This window comes from Tupaia chinensis, unplaced genomic scaffold (assembly GCF_000334495.1).
Source record: "Tupaia chinensis unplaced genomic scaffold, TupChi_1.0 Scaffold000063_1, whole genome shotgun sequence".
NCBI lineage: Eukaryota > Metazoa > Chordata > Mammalia > Scandentia > Tupaiidae > Tupaia > Tupaia belangeri.
Genome location: NW_006159521.1, coordinates 680975 through 690258, shown reverse-complemented (window position 1 = coordinate 690258; position 9284 = coordinate 680975). Strand labels below are relative to the sequence as shown.

The following is a 9284-nucleotide window of genomic DNA, read 5'->3' as shown; positions in this document are numbered from 1 at the left end:
CACCAGTCACCAAGCATGTCAGAGTGGCCCCAGTGCCCCCAGGTGGCCCGCTGACCAGTCACTGCTCCTCTGCAGACCTTGACCCAGCACCGACCCACTTGGACACTAGTGGAGGCAGCCCTGGGTGGAGAATTGAACCCCGGTCTCCCAGGTGGACCCAGCTGCCGAATGGCAGCATCTACAGTGTGCACCACCTGGGCTACACCAGCCTGCAGCTTCTGAGTGAAGAGGGCAGACAGGAGGCCGGGAGAGGCCGGGCGGGTAGCAGCAGTGAGTCCTCTGGAGCTGGCTCCAAGGCTGCCAAGCAATGCCAGCTCCCAGTGGCTGGGGGCGAGGCCTTGTGCGCTGCCAGCAGGTGTGGGGGAGGGTAAAACAGGACCAGGCCACCTCCACCTGCCCTGATCACAGGGACTCAGGAGCTGCAGCCTGCAGGACAGTTTACAGCATCCACGAAGATGTCCTTTCACACTTGTTAAAGCGACTGGATCCCACATGGCTCACTATATGGTTTGAGTCCCAGACCCAGCAGCTTGAAAAACACGCCAGGCATGTGTGCCCAAAACCCTGAAAGGAGGAAGAGGTAGAGGAGAAGGGATTGTGGCATGACCATGCCCTGTGGAGGGGGGGCGGTGGGGGCAGGGGATCTCACATGCTTTCTCTCTCAGGTAAGCCTATGGGTCCTGTGCCTCCAGGTGGCCAGCTGACCAGTCACCAGCAGAATTAAAATAAAAAAAAGTACCAGGCCCGGCTGTGGTAGCGCAGGTGGTAGGGCACTGCTCCACCATGTCAGAGCTATACTGGACGGTGGGGTTCAGGTCACAGCATGCTGGGACCCAGGCAAAGCCACCTCCCTCCCTCAACTCTTCTCTTACAGGAGAAAGAAATAAAACAAACTTGAAACAAATTTTGTACTAGGGCCAGCAGGTGGCATGAAGGTTAAGGCAGCCGGATCCCACATGGCCAGCTACACAGTTGGAATCCTGGATCTGGCAGCTTGAGAATCACGCCATGCATGTGTGCCTGCATGTGCGCCTGCACGTGCCTGCATGTGCCTGCATGTGTGCCTGAGTGCCCGAAATCCCAGGAGGAGGCTGGAGAAGGGGCTGCGGTGCGGCCGCCTCCTCTCCGGGATAAGTTCTCACTGTCTCTGTCTCTCTCTGACAAGCAAACTATAGCAACAAAGAAAAGGGGAGGGAGGGGGAATCCTGCCAGCTGTGATTGCCCCAGACCTGCCCCGACCCCTGGAGGAAAGACTCCTGAGCCCGGAGATGCTGGACTCAGGCTCAGAGAACATCTGCAGTCAGCTAGACTGGAGTCCCTGTCACCCACCAAGCAGGCAGATTTGCAGCCTGCCCTTCCTCACCCCTCTACAAGGAGGAAGCCTAGCCTCAGGTTCTCCATACTCCCAGGTCCAAAGGTTCCAGAGTTTTCTGAAGGGAAGAGGGAGGAGGTGATGCACCTCAGGACAGGACTTAGGACTACCCTCCACCAGCTCCAACTTGCAACACTTCCTCCTGCCTGGAGGAGGCAAAGACCACAGGGAGGACAGAGAGGGAGAGGGGACTGGAGCACAGGCATCAGAGGCGGTCCTGGGGGTTGGGAGGGGGTCTCTGCTGGGCCAATGTCCCAGTGGCTAAGCACAGCCTGAGGATGCCCTCTGCCACAGGGTGGGGGCAGTTCTGCTTGGGTTCTGGGCTCAGGCTTGGCACCAGCAGGTTGCTCTTATGCCTCCCGGGGAAAGAAAGGCCCCGTGAGTGGGGCCACTTGACGCGAGGAGGATGGAATGTGGCGATGTGGCCCGCAGACCCAGGACTTATAAGGCACTGAACGAGGCCACAGGGAACAGGACCAGGCAGACTCAGCCAGGCGGTGCTGTGAACCCACAGAAGACCAGCCCAGAGCCCCAGGCTCTCAGGGCGCCTTCCAGCAAGGAGCTGGGGAGGCCGGCTGGGACATGCCCAGGTCCCCCACCTGAAGGACACCTTACCAGAGCTGCCAGCACCATCGCAGCCTGACCAGGCACTGAGGGGAGAAGTCCTGCTGGTGGTTTGTCCTAGGGTCTTGTGGGCTACTGCCAGCTCACCTGCCATCAGGGCTGGCTGCAAGTCCCCCGCCAGGCCCCGCTCTATAGTCTCCTCTCACAAACCGCTGGCACAGGGGCCCGTAGCGAGCAGAACAGGTGCGGGGCCATTTTACAGATGGAGAAACTGGCTCAGGGACTAGGCAGCTGGGGGCCAGTGGCAGAGCTGGGGGTGGAGTCTAAGCTGCCTGGAAAGCTCAGAGCCCCTGCCCTACAGCCTGCGATGTGCCCTCGGGTCCCACCTGGGTGTGCAGCACTGCGGGGGACTGGAGAACCAGCTGGGGTGGAAAGAAGTTCTCTGAAGTGAAGGGCAAGCCACCATGCAAAAATGCTCAACAAGAAAGCTTCAGACCTCCATCTCAAGCTACTCCAGCCGGAGCATGGAGGGCTCAATGTCTCAGAGCTGGCTGCGTACCCTGACTCACGCTTCTGTCAGGGACAGCCCCAACAGCGTGCGCGCAGTCAGCCTCGGAAAGAGCCAGCGGCCAGGCCTCGGCTTTCCCAGGCAAGGCTTACTGGGCCCTCAGCAGGGAGGCCTCCAGGTTCGCCACCTTGCCTTGCCCCCCTAGGGCCCTGTGCCTGAGAGGGACTACAGTTGCCACCACTGTCACCATTCATAGAAGGGACTCAACTCAGGCTTGGGCTAAGGGACTCCTCTTATCCCCTGCCAACCCTAAAATCTGCGAGTGGACAGTGCCGCCCCTGCCACAGCCACCTGTGACCCAGGCAGGGGAAGCCACACAAGAGAGGGGTTTCCTGACATCAGCCTCCCATGGGGACAAGGCTGCCTGTGTGACACATGGCAGGATCCCTCCGTTCCAAGCAGTGCTGGGTATGGCCCGGAACAGCGATCATTCTGGACAGAAGTCGGAGGGTGCCCAGTCTTCACAGCACAAAGACCTTCAAAAATGGTCTCCAGTCTTACTCTGGTAGCCTCTGCTGACTCCTCGCCATCAGGAGCACAAGACCCACGAGTGGGGAGGGGAGGCTGGCTAACCAAAGTGGAGCTCAGGACCCGGCACACACAGCCATGGTCCAGCCCGGGGGCCTCTGCCCGGCCAGCCTGGGGTGACCAACAGCACAGCAGTCACACCCACACACGGACCTGCCCACCGCACCCAGCCCTGCTGCACTCCAGGGCCCTCCAGCACTGACAGACCACCCCCCTCATGGCCTCTTCAGGAAGGGAAAGGCCGACCTCCCTGGCCCCCATTACCACCCATCCACCCTTGGCACAGCTCAGAGGTAACCTTACTCCTTCCATCTAAGAGTGGACTGTGGGGGGACCAGCAGTTAGCGTAATGGCTACATCGCTGGACTCCCATGTAGCCGACCAGTTTGAGTCCTGGACCCGATGGCTTAAATTCACACCGGGCACTTGTGTGTGCGTGCCCAAGATCCCAAGAGGAAAATGGAGGAGAAGGGATTGCGGTGTGGCCATCCCCCCCTGGGGAGTGATTTCTCGCTTTCTGTCTCTCTGTCTCTGTCTTTCTGGTGAGCGCACGCACCCTATAGCAAAAACTCTCCCCCCAAAAAAGAGTGGACTGTGGGAAGAAGCAAAAAGCAGGCCATGGCGGGCTCTGGGCAGGCCCTGGATGGGGTTCTGACATGTGAAGTCTCCATCACATGGCACTGTCGTTTCGGAAATGTAGGTGACAGGCTTAGCCTCATGGCTTTGCCAGGAGATGGTGGAAGGGACAAAGCACCAGCCGGTACCGCTGCCCATGACCAGTGGCAGACTGTGGGCTAGAAGTGCAGCCCGGAGCTCAAGCTGTAGGGCAGATGGGACTGACTCCTCTACCTCTCGGGACTGTCCCAAGGCCCAAAGGGAAAACATGGGTTGAGAGCGAGAGAGCACGGCCAAGGCTCAGCTTCCGCACCCATCTTGCCTCTATGAACGCGGTGTCTTCAAAAAGCTCATGGGATGGGGCCAGCAGGCGGCGTGATGGCTAAGGTGGCCTGAAAAAAAGCACCCCAGGCACATGTGTGTGCATGCCCCAAATCCCAAGAGAATAGAGGAAAAGGGATTGCATGGCTGTGTGTGTGTGTGTGTGTGTGTGTGTGTGTGGTGGGGGGGTGCTGGTACTTACTCTCTTTCTCTCTCTGGTAAGTACAGGCGTCCTGTTTTAGTACCAAAATAAACTTGTACTTTAAATCCAATTTTCCATGAACTATTTTTTTTTAGTTTTTTTTTTCCGTTTATTCCGTAAGTAAGACAGAGAGTGAGCATGTGTGTGTATGCACCCTGAACAGGGTCTTGATGCCTTCTCCTCTCTCCCCGCCTTTCTGGCTCTGGCAACGACACATGTCCTATAGCAAACACACACACAAACTAATAAAATCAACCTGGTCCATATTTTACTACCCTCACGCAATGGCAATTCTAAACAGTATCTGAGAAAAAGTGCTCCTTCCAGCAGGGGCTGACAGCTCCTGTCATCCAGTTTGGGGGTGCCACCAGACCAAGGAAACTAGCCTGGACCTGCTCTCTGGGCTTCTACTTTGGACCCTGGCATCCCCCAAAGCTCAGTGCCCAAAAACTTTGGTTGCAGACACCTTTTCTCCCCTGCTATGGTTTGAACGTGTCACCACCAAATTTGCATGTTGAGATTTGGTTCCTATTATGACAGAATCAAGAGGGTGGAGACTTAATCCAATTATGGTGTTGAAAGGTGGGCCTTTGGGAGGAGATTACGATTGGATGAGGTCATGAGGGTGGGCCCCATGACTGACTCCTGGTAGCTTTATGAGTAGATATTCCTCTTGCCCTGTCTCACATGTGATGAGCAGGGCCCCCACCCACAAGACCCTCACCATATGGGACCCCTGATCCTTGAACCTCACCTCCTTGTACTAAATCAATCTGTTTATTACTCAGTGTAGTAGATGGTTGTTACTGACAGAAAAACAAAGCAGTCCCCCACTCCCAATTCTAACCAAAACCCTAATATAAACAGAAGAGCAAGTACAGGGTGTGGTTCAAATCCCAACCTCTCTATAATGGCTGCATAAAGCCATGTAACCATTCTGTGCTTCATTTATAAAACTGGTGATGGGGCCGGCAAGGTGGCATGGTGGTTAACGCACCGGACTACCACGTGGCCAACTGCAGTTAGAGTCTGACCTAATGGCCTGCCTTCTCACTTTGCCTTGCTCTCTCTCTCTGGTCAAATTTTAAAAAATAATAGTAATAGGGACCAGCAGTTAGCATAATGGCTATGTTGCTGAACTCCCATGTAGTCGACCATGGTTCAAGTCCCGGACCCGGTGGTTTAAACTCACACTGGGCGCGTGTGCGTGCGTGCCCAAGATCCCGAAAGGAGAATGGAGAAGGAATTGCAGCGTGGCCATCCCCCTGGGGGGAGATTTTTCAATTTCTGTCTCTCTGTCTCTCTCTGTCTCTCTCTTTGTCTGTCTGGTGAGCACACGTGTCCTATAGCAAAAACCTCTCCAAAAAAAAAAAAAAGAATAGTAATAGGGGCCAGCAGGTGGTGTGGTGGTTAAGGGCACTGGACTCCCACATGGCCAACTGCAGTTCGAGTCCCAGACTTGGTGGCTTGCAGCTTGCTTTCTCACTTTCCCTCTCTCTGGTGATGTTAATGTATGCACCCCACTGTTCTGCTGTGATGGTTAAATGAGTTAAACTAGTACAGTGCCTGGAACAATGCCCTGCACAGCTGCGGATGTGGTTTCTCCATCAGGTCTGAAGAGAGGGGACAAGAGCAATCCCCTGGGAGCAGAGAGGCCTCCCCTCCTACCAGAACCTGCCTGCATCCACCTGCCTGGGCTCTGCTTCAAGTAAGAGCCCAAAGGCCTCCCTTTGCTCATATGGAAAAAAGCCTACAGAGCACTACGTGCCCCAGAGCCTCTCCAAAGTCATTGATGTCAGAGAAAAGGCGAGGGAAGTTGCCCAGGTCACACACGGGACCCCAGAATCCTGGCCTCTTCATCCCAGAGGTCTCCTCACCCACACTTCGGGAGGTGCTAACCTCTTCGTGGTGTCAGAGGCCTCCAAGGAGCAGAGCAGCCTTGACTCAGCTGCAGTGGGGTGGGCTGGGAGGGCAGCCAGGGGCCAAACCTTCAGGTCAAACTGTCACCTCCTTAGCTGTCATAAATCCTGCCTCTCTGCAGCTTCCCTATGCTGGTGTGAAACTCCTTTAACTCTTCCTTTCTTTTTAACTGTCAGCCGGCATGTGCACCTGCCAGGCACGGAGGGTGAACGCGTGCTCAGGTCACAACCCCCTCCCCTCTTCCATCTCCCCATGGCGTCGGGACTGTGTCAGGATTTGCGGCACACACTCACCAGCGCCCAGCACGCTTTTCAAGCTGCAGGGGCCAGAATTCAAACTGTACAGTCAGCCAGCCATGTGGGATCCAGCTCCTTTAATCGCCTGGACACAGGGTGGGTCCCGAGGCCTCCATTTTCACATAGAAACCACATCCATCCCTCCCTAGACACTATAACTTCCCAGTCACCCCCAAGAAGCATTAAGACAGAAGGAGGTGCTTAGGGCTGGGGTTCAGCAACATGGACACAGCCTACCCTGAGCAGCGTTCACCTGGCGCTCTAGCCTCGACTCACCTGGGGTACAGCCTCTAGACTGAAAAGGACAGTCAGCTCCCTCAACTCCCTGCAGCCTTCCTTGGCTTTCAAAGGTATCAAAGCTTTTAACACATTTCCTTCCCAAGTGGCAGAAAAATGCCTTTTCCCCTAACCTTACATGACCTCAAGATCTTTAAAATATGGCCCTCAATATGCTAAACAAAGTGAACTCCTGGTTCTTCTGCCAAGAAGCCGTATGGTTCCACAACCCAGCACTGTCTTCAAACAGGTCCTATTCTCTTTGGAGAACGTGCTTTCCTTGCCCACGGGTCTAACGACCTACTACTCTCCCACCCCCGTGTCGGGGAGGGCTAACCCCTAGCCTCAGTGGTACCACACTGATATCCCTTTATTTCAACCTCCTTGCTCTGAACACTCCACCACTTCTTGGCAGGTCTTCCTCACTGCTTAGCCTGCAGCCTTTTCACCTGCACCCCTAGCCCTGGTCCTAAAAATGAACCTAACGCTCACAACATGTGTAGGGTGGACAAGCAGGGAGAGCCAGGGATAAAGGAGGCAGGTTGGGACAGTCAGCCCTGCCCATACCCTCGGAACCATGAAAACACACCCCCTTCTCCACAGACCTAGCACCTCTGGGAACTCGTCACCAGGGAGAGCAGGGTACCTTGGTTTTCTAGGCTTGCTCCAGCTAATCTCCAATAGCTGATCCTATGATAAACCACCAGTGCAACTCCAGACTCATGGACGGTGGCTTTAGGCATACAGAAATGACTGCCTCAAGGGCATCTAAGGGAAGGAGGCGAGTTCTAGTTCAAGTCACCAATCCACAGTGCCCCTCAGCGCCCTCCCCCAGCAGAGGAACTCTTGGCCCCTGTTCAGAAAGGCTGGGAAAAGGAGGGGTTGACTCCCACCTTACCAGAGCTTTACCGGAGGACTGCTGGCCTGTAAGCCATCCCTGGGGCCCCTAGTTTCAGGCCTCGGCTAAACCTAAGCACATGCCCTTCTCCAGGTAGCCCCAGTGACCAAACCTCCAGTGCTGCAGCCCATCTCAGCCCAAGGAGGAACAAAGAAGGATCCTACCTTTTAAGGACTGCCCTCTCTCCCAGAAAAAAATCATTTAGAAAAAGCCTCAAGTGCTTTCTCCGAGACTTTAGCCTGGTCACGTAGCTTACCCTCCCACCCAGAACAGTGGGTCTGAGGGTCAGCCCAGCCCTGCTCAGGGTGACCCCTTAGCAGAAGTGGGGATCTGGAAGAGAAGGTGGCTACACAGAAGTAACACAGCTGCATCCACATAGGAAAGGTGAACTTTCTGGGACCCCTCCCAGTGTGCCAGGGGCACACATGCCCGTAATCCTGGCAGCAGAGACTGGGTGACTGCAGCGTAGGGGGAATCACTGAGATGTCTGTCTCTCTCTCATGGAAGAGACGCAAACTTTATAAAGGAAACGAAGTGGGGTTCTGTCCTGGTCCACCTTTACAGGAGTCACAGCCCACCTGGTGTCAGCCCACAGGGAACCAAGCAGAGACCCCTCACACACACCAGCAGCCCTGTCACCCTCCCACGACTCGGGAGAATCTGAATTAAGTCAAGTCAGGATGGCGTTAAGGTCCCCAAACCAAAGCCTTGAAGGCCAGGACAGCCCAGGACACTTGAGCCCTAGTGCACAGAGGTCTTCCCTCGCCACCCCTCAGAGTGAAGACTTGTATATTCTTAGCTTGCCCCCATCCCCAAAAAGGCAGGCTCCAGACGAGGTTCTCAAGATGCCAGCCACTGGTGGACAGGGACTGGCAGCAGGCCTCCCAGTTGCTAAGCGTGGGGGCTGGCAGTGCGGGCGCAGCCAGGGCGTGCTGTGGCCGCCATTCTGCACCAGCCCCAGGCACAATGGGAAGGAGCAACACCAGGCTCCACCAGGGGCTCTGCGGTTTCCTCGGGACCCGGGGAAAGGCCAGTCAGGGTGGATAACCAGCCCTGGCTTCCTGGGCAAGAGCATGCCAGGGCGGGGCAGGAAGGGTCTCTCGGCCCTGGCGTGACACAGCAGAGACCAGAGGCCCTTCCAGGGAGCTGCAGAGCCCTTTCCGCACCAGTTCTTGTCTCGGCCTGCCGGGCTCCTGGTCCCCATCCCTGATGGCTGTAAGGTTTTTACCCATCGCCCCACCCCACCCATCCTCCTCGCCATCCCATCAGCCGCCCAACTGCTGGGATTCCAGGAGCCGCTTCCCACTCCCTCCTTTTAGCACATGGCCGGTGGACAAGATGATGTTTCCCTCTCCATGCAGAACCCACCCAGGCCAGCTCTGGGGTTCTGGCCTGGCCAGCCAGGGAAAACCGAGGGAGAACTTGGGGTTGAGCGTCTCTAGTCATCTCCTTCCCAACTCGAACTGAATTGTCGCTCACCTCCGCCAAGCCCGGGTTCCCGGACTGTGAAAAAAGCCCGCCCGCCCCCAGGACTACGGCTCTGGGGAACCAGCCCGAACGGACCGAGGTGCCGGGAGGCCGGCGAGGCCTCCAAGGTCACGGGGAGAGGTCAGGGTGGAAAGGGCGAGAGAGTGAAGGTGCGGCCGTCGTGCTAATCCCGCTCAGTTCCTTCCAGCCGATGCCCGGGTCCCGGCCCAGCGGGTGGGGCGCGCCGGGGGGCGGTG

The 9284-nt window shown here is 56.5% G+C and overlaps 1 protein-coding gene across 1 annotated transcript in view; it reads right to left on the bottom strand.

Annotated features, from left to right (window-relative positions):
- RBPMS2 (RNA binding protein, mRNA processing factor 2) overlaps window positions 1-9284 on the bottom strand; it is a 33506-nt gene that overhangs the window by 23780 nt on the left and 442 nt on the right. The gene's annotated exons all lie outside the window — the stretch shown is intronic.